The sequence below is a fragment of the Helianthus annuus genome, chromosome 4 (genome assembly GCF_002127325.2).
Source record: "Helianthus annuus cultivar XRQ/B chromosome 4, HanXRQr2.0-SUNRISE, whole genome shotgun sequence".
Lineage (NCBI taxonomy): Eukaryota > Viridiplantae > Streptophyta > Magnoliopsida > Asterales > Asteraceae > Helianthus > Helianthus annuus.
The window spans coordinates 123,668,757-123,690,312 of record NC_035436.2 but is presented as its reverse complement, the minus strand read 5'-3'; the positions used below and the strand labels follow the sequence as shown (position 1 = coordinate 123,690,312).

At 38.2% G+C, this 21,556-nt stretch overlaps 1 long non-coding RNA gene across 1 annotated transcript; it reads left to right on the top strand.

Moving 5' to 3' along the window:
• Positions 1-452: 452 nt before the first annotated feature.
• On the top strand, positions 453-1,030 carry LOC110896362. The gene is made up of 2 exons (XR_002567859.2): positions 453-482; positions 579-1,030. It is a non-coding gene; the product is annotated as an uncharacterized LOC110896362 (long non-coding RNA).
• The last annotated feature ends 20,526 nt before the right edge of the window (positions 1,031-21,556 follow it).

Here is a 21,556-nt window from a genome sequence, read left to right as displayed (position 1 = left end):
TTAAATGGGTTGAAATTTATTTTAAATGGGTTGTTAGTTGAAATGTCTTGCTAGCATAATTAGCTACATATGTTGTAATAATGTTACACGTGTTACTTATGTTAAAACCAGCCCTTTCTTGGACACAAAAAGGAGCTACACATATGTAACACATGTTTGTAACGTGTGTTACACATAAGGGTAATACATCTAAAACAATTGTTGTGGGGAGCACAACTGTCCAGTCTAGAAAACAAAAACAAAAGCTATACGACGTCAAACAAATACGAAAGGTTGTGCTAACATATGTTACATGTTTGTTTAGTGCTTGCAGCGAGGGAGATGTTTCTACCGGATAGTAGTTGTTTGAAGTGTATGGTAACTGTTTACATATGTAACCTTTTTTTGGGTGGTTTTGCTTAGTTTTTTTTATGTGTGAAATGATGCAGATAAAAACTCAAAATTTAGGGAGTCTTCAAGTTCAGGGCATAATTGGGTAGAAGGTAACTAGTGTCAGTTATGTTACTACTATTGTTTTTTAATTAGTAAATTAAAAATATTGGACTGTAACTTGTGTTATTATGACTTGACCATAGTAGTTGCAGCCAAACGAGAAGGGATCTTGGCAGGAAGATGGAGAAACCGATGAAGAAGGGGAACAAGAAGTCGATGAAGGGCAGGTGGTGGGTACATTTGACGTTGTACAGAAGTTACCCTCTAGTGTAACACATGTTACAAACATGTGTTACATATGTTCAACCCCTTTGTTACCAAAAATCGGGGCTGCACATATGTAAGACATGTTTGTAACTTATGTTACACTAGAGGGTAGCACATGTATGATCATTTTTGGATCATTTGTATATATTTAAGTCTGTATAAACCTACAACATCGAAACCCCCAAAAAGGTTACACATGTTATGACAGAATGGGAAATGTGTAGCAGCGTTCAATACTGTTGTTTCACTCTATAGTGTGTAACATGTGTGACATGGCGTTTGTCAGCAAAACATATAACTTGTAAGGTGATACGGTTGTATCTTTAAAACATGTTTACCTATATATACTTACATGTTACGGGTTGTATCTTTAAAACATGTTTAAACTGGAAACTGGAAACACTTACAAAATATAAAGCAGAGTTACACAAGACGTAACATGTGTAAACTGGAAACACTTGTGTAACATTTCGGTGTAACACATGTTACATGTTGTATCTTAAAAAACATGTTTACCTATAAGTACTTAAAAAATATAAAGCATAGTAGGAACACAACTTTTAAGGATGTTACACACGTTGTAGAGAAGATGTTACATGTGCACACACAATTAACATGTGTAACATGGCGACAAGTGTCATGTGTGATCTTTTTTTGTTACCCTAGGGTGCTAAACGTATTACAACGTTCATAACGCACGTAAACTTATACTAACATCCATCCCTATGTCCACAGATGATCTAGAACATACTCCACATTACCATCTTTGCGAGTCTTCTAATGACACTAAATTGTGGACACCGAATGTCAACGAGCAATATCATCCTATTAATGTTAAATCATACGTCACACCGGAAGAACTTCTTGCCATGTATAAGACTTATGACCAATATGCTGGGTTCAATGTAAAAAATATACGTTAATGCAGTTTTTGTATCTACTAATAACATTGTTAATAACAACTCTAGGTACATATGTAACATGAAGTGTATCGTTTGTCCCTTTAATTCGTTACGCTAGTCTCATATACTTATAGTTACATATATTACTTGTTTGTTCATTGATATGACATTTTGGATGACGTAATGTTGTTACATATGTAATTTTACTAAGTTTAAATTGACACCAAAGGGACTGACATATGTAACACATGTTTATAACATATGTTACACTATGGGGCAACAAATGTAACACATGTATAGCTATCTTACACATGTTACATATGGTCTTCGGAACAACATCCATCTTCACAACACATAGCAGCCAACCAAAAAACACACCATCGTCACCATGAAAACTTGATGATGCATTTTAATCCTTCGGCGGGCTTCGCTTCTTGATAACCAACTTCATCTTGAACACAAAACATCTTTTCACCTGTGAACAAAAACAAGTAAACAAGTGTTACAAAGTTGATGTTTAAAAAAAACTGTTTTCATCCATTTGCAATAGAGACGTGTAAGTAGGTAAAAACCTGCTGTAACACGTGTTACATTTGATGTATCTTTACGTTGAGGAGGGGATTATAAAAAGAAAATGCACGTCTGAGTAAAAGTTGTAACACGTGTTACAACGGTTGTTTACAGAACTTTTAAATAAGTGACAAGCCGGACGATAGCCAGTGGTACAAATGGATGTTTTGAAAAATCTAACACGTGTTGCGTTGGATGTATGTTCAAGCTGAAGATGGGATTATAAAAAGGAAAATGCACAACATTAAAAAGTTGTAACACGTGTTACAACGGTTGTTTTAAGAACTTTCAAATAAACAAGTGTTGCAAAGTGGATGTTTTTAAATATCTGTTTAAATCAACGTAATAGAGATGTGTAAGTAGGTAATTTCCTTTTGTAACGTGTGTTACATTGGATGTATCTTTACGTTGAGGATGGGATTATAATAAGGAAAATGCACAGTTGTGTAAAAAAGATGTTACACGTGTTACAACGGTTGTTTTAAGAACTTTCAAATAAACAAGTGTTACAACGTGGATGTTTTAAAAAAACTGTTTTCATCCATTTGTAATAGAGACATGTAAGTAGGTAAAAACAATTAGTATTCGGATCAAAAGCCCCAAACAAGCAATCAAACTAACAAAAACAATTACTGTTCAGATCAAAAGCCTCAAACAAGCAACCAAACGAACCACAATTTTTTTTTCTGTAAAATAAACGAGATCATCAACGATTATATTATGGACTTTTTAAATGTAACTAATATATAACAACAACAACAACAACAAGAAATCATTATCTCAATTCTAAATTTTTTTAATACATTTAAAATAAAAAAATACCCAACAAACTATCAAATCTATTTTACTAATACACACACAAAATCATTCAACTTTTACCAAATAAATAACATTAAGACATGGAACCAGCCCATGTCATACTTGTGAGTATGTTCTTTATGTTCTAACAAGTTTTTTTCTCAACCAAAACCCATGTAACCAAACGATTTCTGACCTGCTTCTCTCTCACACAATTGTGTGTGTTCTTGGTGTTCTAACAACTTTCTCTCTCTAAAACCCATGAACCAAATGATTTCTGACCTTCTTCTCACTCACACACTTGTGTGTGTTTTTGGTCTTGGTGTTCCAATAACTTTCCCTCTCTAGAAACTAATGCAACCAAACGATTTCAGCCTGCTTCTCTCGCACACACTTATGTGTGTGTTCTTGGTGTTCTTCATGAACACGATGGAGAATCTTGTTTCTCTTTCTCTCACACGCTTGTGTGTGTGTTTTTGGTGTTTCTCTTTCTTTAACAATAACGATTCAGGCTTGCTTCTCTCACACACACTTGTGTGTGTGTTCTTGGTGTTTATATTGAATCATGAAGATAGAGAGAGAATGGATGATGATGATGATGGTGGTGGTGAATGTACAGAAGAAGAAGATAGAGAGAGAATGAGATATTTTGAATTCTCAAAGGTGTTATTTTAGAGAGAGAATGGATGATGATGGTTTGAAAAAGGCGATGGATGATGGGTTGAAAAAGGTGAAAAGTACAAAGCACAATCTTCAAAGAAAAAACAAAAAGACCAAAATACCCTTAAAGCATGGGTTTGGATGAGGTGATGTGGATGAATGTGGTCCACATATTCTAGTTTCCTAAGTTTTCTCAATAAAATTGGTTTTCTCCATATACTTACACTATATATATATATATATATGTATATATATATATACGATATATATATATATATATATATATATATATATATATATATATATATGTATATATATATATATAATATATATATAGGGGATGGTTCAAATGAAAACCACTTTTATTGTGAAAACTCGAAAACTAACTAAAAAAAGCCTAAACTAACTAGTGCACATGTGTAATAATACACATGTGTAGTACACATACACATGTGCACTACACAAAAATTTTTTTTTTTTGAATTTTTTTTATATAAAAAAACCTGCGAAATTTGGTTTGCAAAAAAAATAAAAAAAAAAATTTGTATGTTTTTTTGGCTTTTTAATTAGTTTTCGAGTTTTCACAATAAATAGTGGTTTACATTTGAACCTTCCCCTATATATATATATATATATATATATATATATATATATATATATATATATATATATATATATAGGGAGAGGATCATAAGAAAAATACATCTAAATGAGAAAACTAGAAAAGTAACTAAAAAAACCTAAAAAAAAGGCAAAAAAACATACCAATTTTTTTTTTACAATTTTTTATAAAAAAATCGCTACTTTTTATATATAAAAAAAATTAAAATTTTTTTTTTGTTGTACCGCACATGTGCATTATATGTGATTATATGTGTACTACACATGTACTACACATGTGCACTATATCCGTAATAGTGCACATGTGTAATACAACAAAAAACATTTTTTTTTATTTCTTTTTTAAATTTTTTTCCATGTATAAAAACTAGCGATTTTTTATAAAAATAATGTAAAAAAAATTTTTTGGTATGCTTTTTAGGCTTTTTTTAGTTAGTTTTTTAGTTTTCTCATTTAAACTAGTTTTCTCATGATCCATCCCATATATATATATACACACACCTAGATAAGTTGGGCGTTTACTAATCTTATAAACTAATAGGTTTATTAGTTTTATGGAAAAACTATCGAAATTAAATCTTATTTGTTTTCCTACATTTTTTTATTTGATTTCTTGCAACTTTGGACAATCTACATCTATAACAATTATTTATACAAGACCCATCTTTCCATTCCTTATCTCCCCATCGATCCACATAATTAGAGGATAGAAAAAGTGAAGTTCGACATATTAAATCCACTTGCATGCTTTTCGTATTATATTATTTCTAGCATGTCATTCCTAAAACCCATACCTACTAAGACACATGCATGACAAAACCCTTATGACTATTTATAAAATCAACATATGGGACCCTTCCATCACCGAATTTTCATATCATAAAAATCTACTTGTCTTCATTCTTTACTACAAGATTGTACTAGAACTCTAGTTAATAATATTAAACCCATGATGTATATGATTGAATCTAAACCTTTAGAAAACCAACCAATGACTTGTCAAACTCAACTCTACAAAAATTCTTTTATTTCCTTCATGCCTTACGACTTAATGCATTCCCAACCAAACCACCATCATTTTTTTACTAGTTAATTAGTAGATATTTTTACCACCTTATTTGTTACACATTCAAACAACCCCCCCCCTCTCGCTAGTTCACGTCGGGTTATATGCTTAACTAGTTAAAATATACATTTGGGTGAATTCTGACCTAGTGGAAATATATATATATAGGGGTTGCGATGAATGAACGTGTCTACGAAATAATGATATGTAAATATATTATTTGCGCTAAGACGAATTTTAATAAGTATATATTTATTAGACAAAAAAATATAGATACTTAACATATTCTCGCATTTACGATGACATGGATTAATTTCTTAAAAATAAATATATAAATTTCCTATATATACGTATTTTTTAGCTGGTTAAGACGTGAGTGGACACGGGTTTTCTCGGGATGGATCCTGACATGGATAGAACTTATATGTTTATATATATATATATATATATATATATATATATATATATATATATATATATATATATATATATATATATATATATATCTATTGTGTGTAAATATATAAAATGATAACATGGGTATTAATCATCAACGGGTCGTTAAGTTAAACGTTTTTTTCTTAAACGAAAACATCTCTTTTGATCTAAGCAAGTTGGGTGAACAGCTGTCAGGTAGACACATATTTAGACCTTAGTGTCTTATTGATTGAGGACACTTGTAGGTCAGATACAAAACAGGAACATCGGATTGCTAGCATTTTAGCATGGAACGCAAACTGTGAGTTCATGTCCCTCCTTTCAAACGTTTCAATGTTTTACATTTAAACACTCGAGGGGGAATACATGTTGCAATGAATAGTATGTTTAGCTATGGAATGAAATCACTTTAGATCGGGTGCGCATAAGTAGAAAATGGACAAGAGTAACCATTAATGATACATAATGACCGAGGTGCAAAAGGTGTATATCTATTGAGTTTTGGCGAGCTCCACTCCTGGTTTCTTGGCCTTTTAGGAGTGCTTTTGTGGTCCCATATCGGAAGGGTTCGAATATCATTGTCTAGGTTTAGTTGCTTACTTATGTGGCCTACATATTAATGTCCTTGCAAAACATCAATGATCCTCGAATTTCATAGACGCTTTCACATACTGGTTTACAATACAAGATTTTCAAATGTTTTCGAGATTGATTTGATACAAAATAAACACACACATGCATTCACCAATTTTATGTTGACTTTTCAAACTTACATGTATTTCATGTAACTAGTGGATCCTTGTACTTAATGAAACAAGAACAAACATGTAAAGAAAGCGATGTCATCCTTATGGAGGATTTGGTTCACATCTCCCACCCTTGTGTGAAAGATTAAATGCAAAACCTCAATCTATTAAAACTTTATTTTGTACAAATCTTCTTTCGTAAAACAACATTACTAGTGATGTCTTTTGGGAATAAATTATGACTTGTAAACTATTTCTTGTCAATGAATGGATGAACATCGTACGTGTTTTGGTAAAAAATCACACAAGGATAATGTAACCAAATCTGATTTTTGTGAGGTTGGATGCTTGATTAAATGAATAAATGTAAGAACAATGATTGAATAAAAATGGCAATGGACACAAGGATTTATACGAGGAAAACACCCTTGATCAATGAATGATCTCCTGCATAAAAAAACTCGGATAGTGAAAACTATCATTATCAACTATATTGATAAAAAAGGTTACAACTTTGGATGATAACAAGCTCAATACAATGATTTCTAATGTGAATGTGTGTGTTCACTAATGTATTTTAGAGAGTTCGAATGAGAGCAGTTGTGTTACTAATATGAGCTTGTTACCCCGTTAAGAAATAATAAAAATCCTACTAACTAACTATCCGAAAATCAAGCAAGCTAGCCACGATCACCATAACGGTCACGAGCCTCATGCACATGCATAACTTGAAGCATATTCCTCCGAGATTCTCTCCATGACTCAGTCCACAAGTACCTGCAATCGTAAAATGAAAACACAATGATTAAATGTTAAAACATAAATACTAGTAAGGATCCTGGATCCTCAGACTCCCTGCACTATCCGTTAAGGATCTGTGATCCAGGCCCAATCTCAGGATAGATGATCCTTAATATAAAATTCACGCCCTAGCAATTGCCCCCAAAATATGAGGAATTAGATGCAACTAAATGAGTCATATTTTCTACTTGATTCCGAACGAGTTGTTAGCGAGAAACTAGCCGTTACATCAGGACTAGCCGTTACGAGGGTGACATCAGTGATAAGACTTCCTGCAACAATCATCATTATAAATAGGATTAGAGATAAGGATGAAAATTGCATCTAAATTCGAGATCCTTCCCCATTAAATCCTCATTCGAAGATTTCAACAGGTATCTCCTTTTTCCTTCTCTCTAAATTAATTTTTTTTCTGAATCTCTGTTTCTTCAAGACTACATGGCTAAGATGACCACTCGTTCATCTCCTGCCTAGAATCCTGAGCACAACAGCCCTCCGAAGTGTCAGGGCCTCACCAAGAATCCTTCCACGGAGCATTGTCGTTTCACTGATCCTGAAGTTGACCAGTTGCGTCATTGCTTCCCGGATGGAACAATCTTCCTTCCATTCGACTCTTCGATGAAGAGTGATTGTCTATCAGAAGTCTAGATCACCTTCCCTGCCGCTCCATTCCAGATAGGTTTCATATATCCTTTCCCGGCGTTCACACAGAGCTTCTTCACACTATCTGGTCTATTCTATATTCAGGCCATGCCAATGGTGTGGAGAGTTCTGTACACACTTGAGCACATCATAGAAAATGAGGGAATAGACATAGGTCTATCTGAGTTAAGCCGCCTGTATAAGCTGATCAGCCACGGGTCTCACCGTTTCCTCTTCAAGCACAAGCCACAAAAACCCCATCCATTGCTGAAACTCACCAAGAATGATATTAGCTGGCGAAATCAGTTTTTCTTTGTAAGGAGAGATTCCATCCCAAACAGAAATCATCTTCCTAAAAAATGGAACACCCATGGTAGGATATAGCATCCTTAGGCCAGGACCATGGTAAGATCTTCCTTTTATTGAAGAGGATAACTGATCCTTTTTCTTTTGTCTATGTAGCTATTTCCCTGTCACACATAAAAGATTCACCTGTTACCGAGGTGAGAGTGACTACTTTCTAGAACCTTGATCCTGCTGTCAGAACATATCCACCAAGGATAAAGGATTCACAAGAAATCTGTTCCACTTCCTACACCATGTCAAGTAAGTATCCATTTTTATAAATATGTAATTGAAAAGTTAAATGATTAATACTTATCTGTTTGTTTTTTATGTGTGTAGGTGCTGCTAAGTCATCAAAGTCTGCTTCCAAGTTTGGCCTCAGTGATATCTAGGATATAGTGTCTCCAAGATCCATTAAGAAGGAGCTGGCTGCAAGCCAGAGCATCCTAGAGACCAAGGGCATGAGCACAAGGGGCAAAGGGAGCAAAAGGAAGAAGCCCTCTGAATCCTCTGAAGGTCTCCCACTGATTGAGCGGCAACTCCACGAAGCAGTCTATGAGGTAAGGATCACGTATCCTAGAATTTTGTGCTCAATCCTAGGATAAAGGATCCTGAATGTTAACTTTTTTTTCTGTAGAAATTTGCTGAAATCCAACTCCTCCAAGGCCAATATCTAGCCGATGCTGAAGAGTGTATCCTCGATCTCCAAACTATTGTTGCTGCCAAAGATAAAAGGATCGCTCATCTTGAGCAGGAAAGCAAGACACTGCAGAAGCAAATCCTTCTTGCCGACATCACTGCTAACAAGGAGCGGCTGGAGATCATCGATGATGCCAAGAAGTCTGCTGCCATAGTGACTTTAAAGATCCGACTACAGATGGCTAAGGAAGCTGCTGATCCTTCCTTTGACAGGTCGGCGTGGGACGTGGAGGCTTGGAAGCAAAGGGTGAAGGTGGTGGGAGTGGCAGCAAGGATCCTTTGGATGCAACTGAGGCTAGTGGCAGCGGTGAAGGTGGTGAAGCAAAGGCAGATGAAGCAGCCAAGGCATAGGCTGCACAAATGGGCGATGATGGAAATTTCTAGACATGGCCGGAGCCCATTTTTTTATTGTTTAATGGTTTTTGGTAATGGTGTTTTGGTTTCGAACAATTGGTCTGTAATAATTTTGAATAATGGCTTTAGGGTTAAGGATCACTGATCCTTTGGACAATAGGGGGTAACAAAGGTGGATGGGTCCTTCTGTTTGTGGAGGATGAAGCCTTTGATGCCCCTCGTCTTTTATTTCCTACACTACTTAGAACTTGTTAATATAGACACCCTTTGCTAAGCCAAGTGGACGGGCCACGTTTTGCTGGTAGAAACTTGGGTAGGCAGTTTTGACAACCTTTAAAAGGGTTTAATGATAAATAAATAAAACTTTAATCTTTTGACTACCTCTTGTGTTGTCAACTTTATTTTGAATGTTGTTATATTTACATTTACATGCCAATTTCTATTTTACAACTTTAGAGTTTACAAGTTGTCAGAAAGAGTATCAAATATATGTTAAAATCAGATTATGTCAAAAAATTATAAACTATATGATCAAGGATCACCTGTCCTGTTGTCAAAGGGTAATATTTATAAATTAAAAATAAATCAAATGCAAATAAGGATCATACCAGAGAATCCAAATTAGGATTCTATATCCTTGACACTTACAACTATGCCAGTAAAAGATAAGAACCAGTAGAAAGTTAGGATCCTGGATCCTTATCTTCTTAGCTTTGAGAACCTGTAACAACACAAACCTTGGGACTAAGCCAATTATCAAAGAGAAGAATCATTAGTAACTGGGGACAAGCCCAACAATTTGGGGACAACCCAACAATCTGGGGATAATCCCGATAAGCTGGGGACAAGCCAAAAACTGGGGACAAGCCCAAATATTCTTGTGTAAACTGGAGTATGACCCAAACTGGCGACTATCCCAACGTGAGTGACATGAAGATGCCAAAACCTTAGCTAACGTGAAAATGTTAGAAACCTTAGGAACGGATGTATGGTACGTCTACCATTATACTTAGGATCCTAAATACAGCCAACAACAATGAAATTGTCAGCCCTTAAAGCGGGTACTTCGTCCCATTGCCTTAAACTATACTTGGATAATCGTGCGCAACTGGCGAAGGTGTTGAAACCTGATTCGTAGAAAGTAATAGATACCATAGACTGGGGACAAGCCCATAAACTAGGGATAAACCCAAAAACTTTGGAGACTTAACCAATCACTTGATCCTTTGTCAAGAATATATCCAATTCTGCAAAACTAAAAACTTGATGAAAAAGGATAAAGGATTCTGATACCCTCTCCTTATAATTAAATGAATTAATGAACTTGTGAAATAATAAGTAAATCATTACCAGAATGAGGATCATATATTCTCTAAGGATCCTCACCATGAACTAAGTATCAGGACATCTAAGGATTCTGGATCCTTCTTACATGAAGTACTTCTTGAAATGAAAAACATTCCAAGCCCTTGGTAAGGGATCACCATCCATTGTTAACAAACGGTATGCCCCTTTTCCTGCCTCAGTTTCAATTAGATAGGGGCCTTCCCATTTTGGTGCTAGCTTGCCATCAGCAGGATTTGTGGTATTTTGGAATGCCTTCCTCAATACCATATCACCAACTTGAAACTTCCTGATCCTAACATTCTTGTTGTAGGCTCCAGCCATTTTTTGTTGAAAGCTAGTGTTTTGGTCAAAAATCACACAAGGATAATGCAACCAAACTCTCTGTTAACGGGGAATGATGCTTGTAATGATGAATAAAGAAAAGGATCACTTATATGTAAACTGCACAAGCGACACAAAGATTTATACGAGGAAAAAGCCCTTGATCAAAGAATGATCTCCGGCATAAAAAACCTCGGGTGATGGAAACTACCGATCACCAAACTTAAATATAATAAACAATGTTTACAACTTCGGATGATAACGAGCTAGGTACAAGGATCACTATGGTGTAGTATGCTAGAGCGTGTAAGAAATGTGTCGTGTCCTCCGAATGCTTGAGAGTGCCCTTTATATAAGTGTGTGTGGTTGAATTTAGGTAAGTCACCTAACTACTAGCTCGTTACCCCTTTAGAAACAGAAGTAAATTTAGCCTAACTAATTGCCCGTAATTTGTGCTAAGTTTCCATATTCTCCACAACGTCTATTTCTGGTTACGCATGTGCGAAATTAGCGTGAAAGATTCCTTAATAACGTTGCCAAGACCAGGTCCAACTCGTAATTCCTGCAAAACAACATTAAATTCAAAGAGAACAATCGTTAGTATGAGGATCCTTAGGATGATCCATTATCCTGATCCTGAAGTTCTTCTGAGGATCACTATCTGCCACAGAAACAAGGATCATTATTAGGATATTAGGTAAGGATCACAGGTCATTAAAAATCCTGCCCTAACAATTGCCCCCAAAATATAAGGAGTAGTTATATAATATTAACGAGTTATATTTTGCTGATCTTATCTGTAACTAACTCAACGGATATATAGCCGTTGTGAACGAACTATCCGTTGCAATCCTGACGTCACGGAGGTGACAGCCCTGCACAAATCATGATTATAAATAGAGATAGGGATAGGATCGTTTGCATTTAAAATCAAGAACTTCTCCCTTTATAACCGCAACCAGAGGATTGAACAGGTATTCCCCTTCATCTTCTCTCTTGCTTGCTCTGTTTTTCTTCTTGTATCTATTTCGTTCAAAATGTTGCTCCGGAATTCTCCTACCAAGGATCTTCAGAAGGAAAGCCCCTTCAAGGGCCAAGGGATCATCACAGACTCTGCTAAAGAACGCTGCATCTTCACTGATCCCCAAATTGACAGGATTCGGTGCTGTTTTCCTGCAAATACTGTGTTCAGAGCCTATGATCCTTCTGCCCTGAGCGATCATACCTCCGATTCATGGGTTGCCTTTCCTGTGACCCCGTTTGCCATAGGTTACACGTATCCCTTTCCAGCCTTCACCCAGGCCTTCTTCTCTTTGACCGACATATCCTATATCTAGGCTATGCCGATGATCTGGAGGGTTTTGTATACCCTTGAGAGGATCATCGAGCAAGAGGGGATAGACTTAGGTATGGCCAAGTTAGGTGAGCTGTACGATCTGACCACCTTTGGTTCCCATCGTTATCTGTTCAAACGTAGACCTGGGGAGGAGTATCCGATCTTCAAGGCTACCAAGAATGACACCAACTGGAAGCGGCGGTTCTTTTTTGTAAGGAGAGATACCATCCCTGATGGGAAGGATTTGCCCAAGAAGTGGGCTACCCATGGTAGGATAGAGGATCCTGGGAAGGATCACCGTAGAACTTATCCTTTAGTATAAGGATCACTGATATTCTGTTGTTTTCTTGTTGTGCAGCTATCTCCGTTTCACATCTTAAGTTGACTCCTGCTGCAAAAGAGAGACTCTTGGCCTTTAAGAAGCTTGATCCTGAAATAAGAACTTTCAAGATCACCACCCAGGATTCTCAGGAAGTATCCTCTGCTTCTGTCACAATGTCAAGTAAGTATCCTTATTTAAGGAGTATTTATATAATGAGAGTCAGATAAAATTAAGATACTTATCTTGTTTTGGTTGTGCAGGCGCTGGAAAATCCACCAAATCTTCCTCAAAGTTCGGCATCACTGATCTTACTAACGTCAAATCCTCTAAGAAGAAGACTCCTGCTGCTAGCCCAACTGCTTCGGCCCCTAAAGCACCTATCAGGGGAAAGGGAGGCAAGAAGAGAAAGGCCTCTAAAGCTGAGGATTTGCAAGGTCTGCCCCTGCTCCGCCAACAGTGTCTGGATTACATCAACGAGGTAAGGATCACTGTCCCTGCTTGTGTATCCTGCTAGTCTAAGGATCACTTGGCTTCTGACATCATTCCTTGTCTTCCTTGTAGAAATTTGCTGAGATAGAGATATATGTTGGCCATGTTGAGGATCAGGATCGCCAGATTGCTGACCTTCAACAGGTTGGGGTGTTGAAGGATCTCAAGATAGCCGATCTTCAGAAGGAGCTCCAGGCTAAGAAGAATGATGCTGCCAAGATGCTGATCAACTTTGACTATGAGAAGCACGAGATCACCCAGGATGCCAAGGTCTCTGCCGCAATAGCTATGTACAAGATCCAGCTGCAAATGTCCATGGAAGCTCAGGATCTTGCTTTTGATAAGAGCACCTGGGATGTCGAAGGCTGGAAGGCTAGACTGGCTGAACTGGAGGATGATGAAGAGGATGAGGAGATCTCGATGCTTGAGGGTGGAGGCACTGGCAAGGACCAAGGTGGTGAGGTAAGCGGAACTGGTGGTGATGGTGCAGCGAAGGATTGAGCTGCAGGATTGGGCGATGATGGAAATTTCGAGACTTAGCCGGAGCCCAATTTTTTTTTTGTTTGGTGGTTGTTTGTTTGGATAGTTTGATGGTTTGTACTTTGAACAATAGTTTTTAGGGTAAGGATCCATGATCCTTTGAATAATAGGTAGGATAATAGGTGGTGGAGGGATCCTCTGTTTGGGGGATGAAGCCACTTGTTATCCTGCCGACCTTTATTTCCTGCACTGCTATGACCGCATGAACAATGGACACCCTTTGCCAACCCATGTGGACGGGCCACGTTTTGCTGGTAGAAACGTGGGTTGGCAATTTTGACAACTTTAAAGGGTTAAATATTTTTGTGAATGAATAAAACTTTTAACTTTTGACTTATCCTGTGATATTATCCTTGTATATCCTTTAAACTTTCAATTGTTTTGATTTATACTTGTCTGAGTAAGAAAAGCTAAGCAAATTATGTTTAAGAAATTTAGGATATGATCCAGGATCAAATATCCTATAGTCGAAAACTTCCAAAAAGTAGTTTATTCTAAGGATCGTAGGTTCAGTTGTCAAAGTATAAGGGTTATTCAAATGAATAATGAATAAAATCAAAAATAGTTAAGGATCATACCTGAGAATCCAAGTTAGGATCCTTACCTTTAATACTGTAACCAGGGTAAACATAAGAAAGACCTTAGTAGATAACAAGGATTGAGGTATCCTTAGTTGTTTAACTTCGAAAACCTGAAAATAGAATATAACTTGGAACTGAGCCAATATAAAAGACAAGTTAGTAACTTGGGACAAGCCCAACAATTCAAAGGATAACTGGGGATGTTCGGGCTGGATTTTTATAACACATGATCCTTACATGTGATCCTAACCAGTGATCCTTGTTTCTTTGGCAGATAGTGATCCTCAGCAGAGTTTCAGGATCAGGATCACGGACCATCATAGGGATCCTCATGCTAACAGTTGTTTTCATTGAATTTAATGTTATCTTGCAGGAATGTCTAGCAGGATCCGCTCATAGCATCGCAAACAAGGGACGCGTCTTTACAACTTTGGCATATGCTTAATCAGAGATGAACGTTGTAGAGGATATGGAAACTCAGCATGATTTAAGGGCAATAATTTAGGCTAGATTTACTTTTATTCCTAAAGGGATAATGAGCTGATAGTTAGTCTATTTACCTAAAATAGGGCCACTCACACTTGTATATATAACACTCTTCCCCATTCGGAAGACAGACAACACATTTCTCACACGCTTAGACACTCGATACTATAGTGATCCTTGTACTCAGCTCATTATCATCCGAAGTTGTAACCATTTTTTGTTATATTGAAGTTTGGTGATCGGTAGTTGCCATCACCCGAGGTTTTTTATGCCGGAGATCATTCATTGATCAAGGGCTTTTTCCTCGTATAAATCCTTGTGTCACTTGCATATTTCTCACTAAAGTGATCCTTTACTTTTTCAACAAACCAAACATCATTCCCCGTTTACTTAGAGTTTGGTTGCATTATCCTTGTGTGATTTTTGACCAAAACAGTTTGGCGCCCACCGTGGGGCGATTGGTGCTTCATTCATAAGAAAACTTTTTGTTCGAAATCATTTAAAAGAGTTACATGGCTTCATCATTGAAGAATACATCCACGGCGATGTCTGCAGTCACCTCGTCTCAGAACACTCTGCCTTTGCCTCCACCACCGGCAGGATCTCAGAAAAATGCTGAGAAGAGACCAACTCCTACTTTCTCTAAACCTCCATCCTCTTTTGTTATGAATTCTTCTGCTCCCAGTACTAGTGATGTATTTACTTTGATTTTGCAGATGAAGGATCGTATGCAGCGGCAGGATGAAACTAATGACAGGATCCTCAGGGAAATCGGAGATCTCAAAAGACAAAAGAAAGCGGTAGAGGATCATTCCCCACTGGTGCCCAAATCTTTGAGTTTTAATACTCCGATGATCACTTCTCAGCCATCAGGAGTCCCAGACGTTCAAATTGTGGGAGGATCAAAAGGATTGCACCTCGGATCGGCAATAATGACTCAGGCATCAGGCTCACATTTTCAGCCGGCAGGATCCTATTCTCAGCATATGGGATCCTTCGTGAATTCAGGAGCCTATCCGGGAGCACAGCAGTTTCAAGGATCCTACTTTGTTCTAGGATCATCCCAGGTTCAAGGATCCTCCTTTGTTCCGGGATCGTCTCAGATACCAGGATCCTCCCAGATGCCAGGATCCCTAAAGAGTTTGCAAACAGGAAATCTAGATGTCCATCAAGGGGATTTCATTCCAATGCAGACCATTGCCTCCACTGGTCCCTCCATCACCCCAGAATCCCAGCCATATGGATTCACACCCAGTATTCCTAACTTGAACCCAATGGGAGGTAACACCTTAAATAATTATCTTACCACTAACCATGGATTCGTGCAGGATACAGGTATCAATCATGCTATAGCCAGGGAGTTGCAGAAGCTGAAGGATATGATCTCAAGTGTTCCAGGAGTAGTCAAGCCTATCCCGGAGATTGCAGATGGAAGCCATAAGGTATCACGTTTTGCACCACCAATTTGTGATGCAGAGGTACCCAAAAGGTTCCATATCCCTACTATGAAGCTGTATGATGGTACAACGGATCCTGAGGAGCACATAGCACAATACAGGGAGAGGATGGAGATTAATCCAATCCCAGAAAAGTTAAAGGAAGCATGCCTATGTAAAGGATTTGGATCCACTCTTACTGGATCAGCTCATAAATGGCTGCTAAGTCTTCCCCCTTACTCTATCACTTCATTTGCTAATTTAGTTAATTTGTTCAATAATCAATTCTCTTGTAGTAGAAAATTTGAAAGATTAACTAGTGATTTATATAGGGTAACTCAAAGTCATAACGAATCATTAAGGGATTATATAACTAAATTCAGTAAAGAATCCTTGGACATTCCCAACTTGGATATGGCCACGGCTGTTGAGGCCTTCAAAATGGGACTGCTTAAGGATTCATTGTTCTATGATGATCTTGTTATGACACCGTGCAGGAACCTAGATGAAGTAAGAACTCGGGCACTCAGGTTCATCCGGTTAGAGGATGATAAGAGGATCCAGGAGAGACAAGTAGGATCCTCAAAACAGGAGAAGCAAGGATCCTCCTTCAAGAGCAATAAATTCAAATCCTACCATAGAAATGACAACCAGAACGTGCATGCTGTTGACCAAGAAGAGGATGATGAGGATTATCCTCCGATTTCTGAATATTGTTTTTCTGTTGACAATCATGAACTAATCCTTGCAATGCAGAATCTAGGAGAAAAAGCCAGGTGGCCCAGAAAGAATGATAAACCATCCGGGACTAAAGACAAGTCAAAGTGGTGTGCATACCACGAGGATTTCGGGCATCTAACTGAAGAATGCATCGCATTAAGAAAGGAAATTGGATATCTGCTAAGCAAGGGACATTTGAAGGAATTGTTGGGAAGGAAAAAGCAAAAGACTCAGGATCCTGAAAGGATCCCTGAAAAAGCTCCAGCCCCTCCGGCAAACGCACAAGTGATCAACTTTATTTCCGGAGGATCAGACATCTGTGGTACATCCTTCTCAGCGGCTAAAAGGCATGCAAAGGAAGCTAAAATGGATAATGGAGAAAGACCTATTCGAACATCAAGTGTCTCGGAAGGAAAAACGATAACGTTTGATGAGGATGATCGCATTAACGTCCAGGATCCTCATCATGATAGTTTAGTTATTACTCTCTTTATCTCTAACCATTTTGTCCGCAGGATCCTTATCGACGGAGGAAGCTCAGTAAACATTATCCAGCTTGATGTTCTAAAGAAAATGGGTATCCCGGAATCAGACATCACACCAAGATCCTCCGTGCTTGTGGGATTCAGTGGAAAAACTAAGAAAACCCTGGGGGACATTAAACTCCCAATCTACGTGGAAGGATTACATAATTATCAAAAATTTTGTGTTATTGACTGTTTATCTTGTTGTAATGTTATCCTTGGCAGGCCCTGGATACATGATATGAAAGCAGTCTCATCCACCTACCATCAATGTGTGAAACTCCCTAGCCCATGGGGGATAATCAAGATCGACAGTGATCAGCAGGAGGCTAAGGATTGTTATACCTCATCCATGAAACCAACCTCGAAGCCAAGGGAGCAATAGCAATTACAGTATCCTCCAAGGAATGTCTTGGAGGCAAGGGAACAGGATGTGGACGAAATCCTTCTGGATCCTAATGATCCTGAATCAAAAATCTATATCGGATCAGGGATCCTTGGCAAGTTGAAAGAAGACATAATATCCTTCCTCAAAAGAAGAAAATCTACCTTTGCATGGAAACATGAAGATATGACAGGTATATCTAAGGATATTATCACTCATAAAGTTGGCATTGACAGGTCGATCAAACCAATCCATCAAAAAAGGAGGAAGTTTGCACCAGAAAGGAATGCCATTATCCAGGAAGAAGTAGAAAGACTACTTCGAGCAGGTATGATCAGGGAGATAAAATATCCAAAATGGTTAGCCAATGTGGTTGTTGTCCAAAAGGAAAACGGAAAGTGGAGGGTATGTGTCGATTTCACTGATTTGAATAAGGCATGTCCCAAGGATCCTTTCCCATTACCCCACATTGACTCCATGGTGGATGCAATGGCGGGGCATGAACTGTTAACCTTTATGGATGCATCATCTGAATTCCAACAAATTCAGATGGAGCCATCTGACCAAGAGGATACGACCTTTATGACCCCAACCGGTTTATATTGCTATATTGCCATGCCTTTTTGGACTAAGAAATGCAGGTGCAACATATCAAAGGCTGGTGAATATGATGTTCAAAGACCAAATTGGACAGACTATGGAAGTGTACATAGATGATATGGTAGTAAAGTCAAAGAAAGCTGAGGATCACCTAAGGGACTTGGAGGAAGCGTTTGATATCCTTGATAATTATAACATGAAGCTTAATCCTTCGAAATGTCACTTTGGTGTTAAAGCAGGTAAATTTCTAGGAAGTATGGTAACTCAGAGGGGCATTGAAGCAAGCCCGAAACAAATTAAAGCACTGATAAATATCAAGTCCCCTGCCAATGCTAAGGATGTGCAAAGGCTAACAGGCAGGATGGCAACCCTAAACAGGTTCATATCAAAATCCTCAGAAAGATGTAAAGAATTTTATGATATCCTAAGGAAAAACAAGAAATTTGAATGGACTGAAAAGCATGAGAATGCTTTACAAGCCCTTAAAAAATATATGTCCTCAGCACCAGCATTAATGATACCCATAAAAGGAGATGTGTTATCCTTATACCTGGCGGTATCCTCAACCGCTGTAAGTGCAGTCCTTGTTAAGGATCATGAAGGTACACAACATCCTATCTACTCTGTAAGTAAGAGTTTACTTGATGCCGAATCCAGGTACTCACACCTTGAAAAACTTATTCTTGCATTAATTATGGCATCAACTAAGTTAAGACATTATTTTGAAACCCATACTATTGTTGTTAGAACTAATTTTCCAATCAAGAATGTCCTCAGGAAACCAGAGATGTCCGGAAGGATGGCTAAGTGGGCAGTAAAGCTTAGTGCCCATGATATAAGATATGAGCCTAGAACAGCCATTAAATCCCAAGCACTAGCAGACTTTGTGGCTGATTTCAGTGGTGATCTACAAAAGGAAGCAGAATTGGAGGTCCAGCAGCTAGATGAAACCAAGGATCCTTAGATACTACACACTGATGGATCCTCAAATATCAAAGGCACAGGACTCGGCATACTACTAAAATCGCCACAGGGGGACATAATACCCCACTCCATAGCCTGTGAGTTCCAAGCAACCAACAATGAGGCTGAGTATGAAGCCTTAATTGCTGGTTTACAAATTGCTAAGGATATGGGGGTCAGATACCTTAAAGTATACGTAGACTCATTACTAATCACTAATCACTTTAATGGATCCTATGCTGTTAAAGGAGAAAAACTAACCAAATATTTAGAGATAGTCAAAGAATTGGCACTCTCTTTTGTTTCTTTCAGTTTAACACAGGTACCAAGGGAGGAAAATACAGAAGCTGATGCATTGGCCAATCTAGGATCATCCTTGAAGATCCCAGAGGATATAAGTATCCCCATCATCCATATCCTGGCTCCTGCTATTGAAAATCAGGTGGCAATGGAAATAGAAGAGGATACTGCAATGATCCCTAGTGAAGAAACTCAATCTTATTCAGGATCATGGATCTCACCAATCATGAGATACTTACAACATGGGGAGATTCCTATGGGAGAAAATCCTAGAGCTTTCAGGATTAAGGTATCTCAATTCACAATCTTAAATAATGTATTATATAAGCGATCTCTTGCAGGACCATATTTAAGATGTATCGAGGATCCTGAAATTCAAGAAGTGTTGAGAGACTTCCATGAAGGAGATTGTGGAAACCACACTGGGGGCAGGGCATTGTTCTCAAGGATCCTTAGAACAGGATACTACTGGCCAACTATGAAAAGGGATGCTATAGAATATGCTAAGAAGTGTGATCCTTGTCAAAGACACAGCAATATCCTTCATCAGCCAGCTTAATTTTTGCATCCAATACCATCCTCTTGGCCATTCATGAGATGGGGGATGGATATAGTTGGCAAGCTCCCTAAAGCACCTGGTGGAAAAGTATTTATGCTTGCCATGACCGACTACTTCTCCAAGTGGATAGAAGCTGAAGCTTTTGCTCAAGTCAGAGAAAAGGAAGTTATATCCTTTATTAAGAGAAACATTATAACCAGATTTGGCATTCCCTCTGAAATTGTATGTGATAATGGTTCCCAATTCATTGGGAGCAGAACCACTAACTTTTGTGATAGTTGGGGAATTAAGATGATAACATCAACACCAGTTCATCCACAAGCCAATGGTCAAGCAGAATCATCCAACAAGATCATCATCAACAACCTGAAGAAGAAATTAGGATCCAAGAAGGGGAAATGGGCAGAGGAATTGCCTTATGTGCTGTGGGCTGATAGGACAACTCCCAAGAATGCCACTGGTCAAACACCCTTCTCTTTAGTATTTGGGGCAGAAGCAGTGATCCCAACAGAAATGGTGGTTCCAACTGCTAGAACAAGTACTCGTGATCCTGAAGAGAATGCTGCAAACTTAGCTCAAGACTTGGATACTATTGAGGAAATCACGGATCTGGCTAGGATAAGGATGGCAAGCTACCAACAAAGAATGGCTGGTGCTTACAACAAAAACGTCAGGATAAGGAAGTTCCAAATCGGGGATATGGTGTTGAGAAAAGCATTCCAAAATACCATCAATCCTGCTGATGGGAAATTGGCACCAAAATGGGAAGGCCCTTACTTGATTGAAGCCGAAGCAGGAAAGGGGGCATACAGATTGCTAACCATGGAAGGGAATTTGTTACCAAGAGCCTGGAATGCTATTCACTTAAAGAAATATTTCATGTGAACAGGATCCTTCAAGCATATGATCCTTACATTGGAAGCATCCTCGAAGGATCCCGGCGACATCAGTGATCCTTACTCTGGTAAAGTCCTTATCTCAAAACTTTTCCATTTTCTTATTTTTACCTAAGGATAAGGATCACGTATCCTTCATCCTTCTCTCACGAGAATTTGAGTTCTGATAGTCCAGGTATCCTCAGCATATTATCGATAGTCTTCAAAAGCATCTCAGATCCTTGGGTTCAACCCCAGTTATCCTTGGGCTTGTCCCCAGTTTTCGCCTGTAGCGCACGATGATCCTGGTATAGTTCACGTCTTTGGGACCGGTACCCACTTTAGGGGCTGACAACCTCATCGTACTGGCTATATCTAGGATCCTACGTATAATGGTAGATGTACCATACATCCGTTCCTAAGGTTTCTAA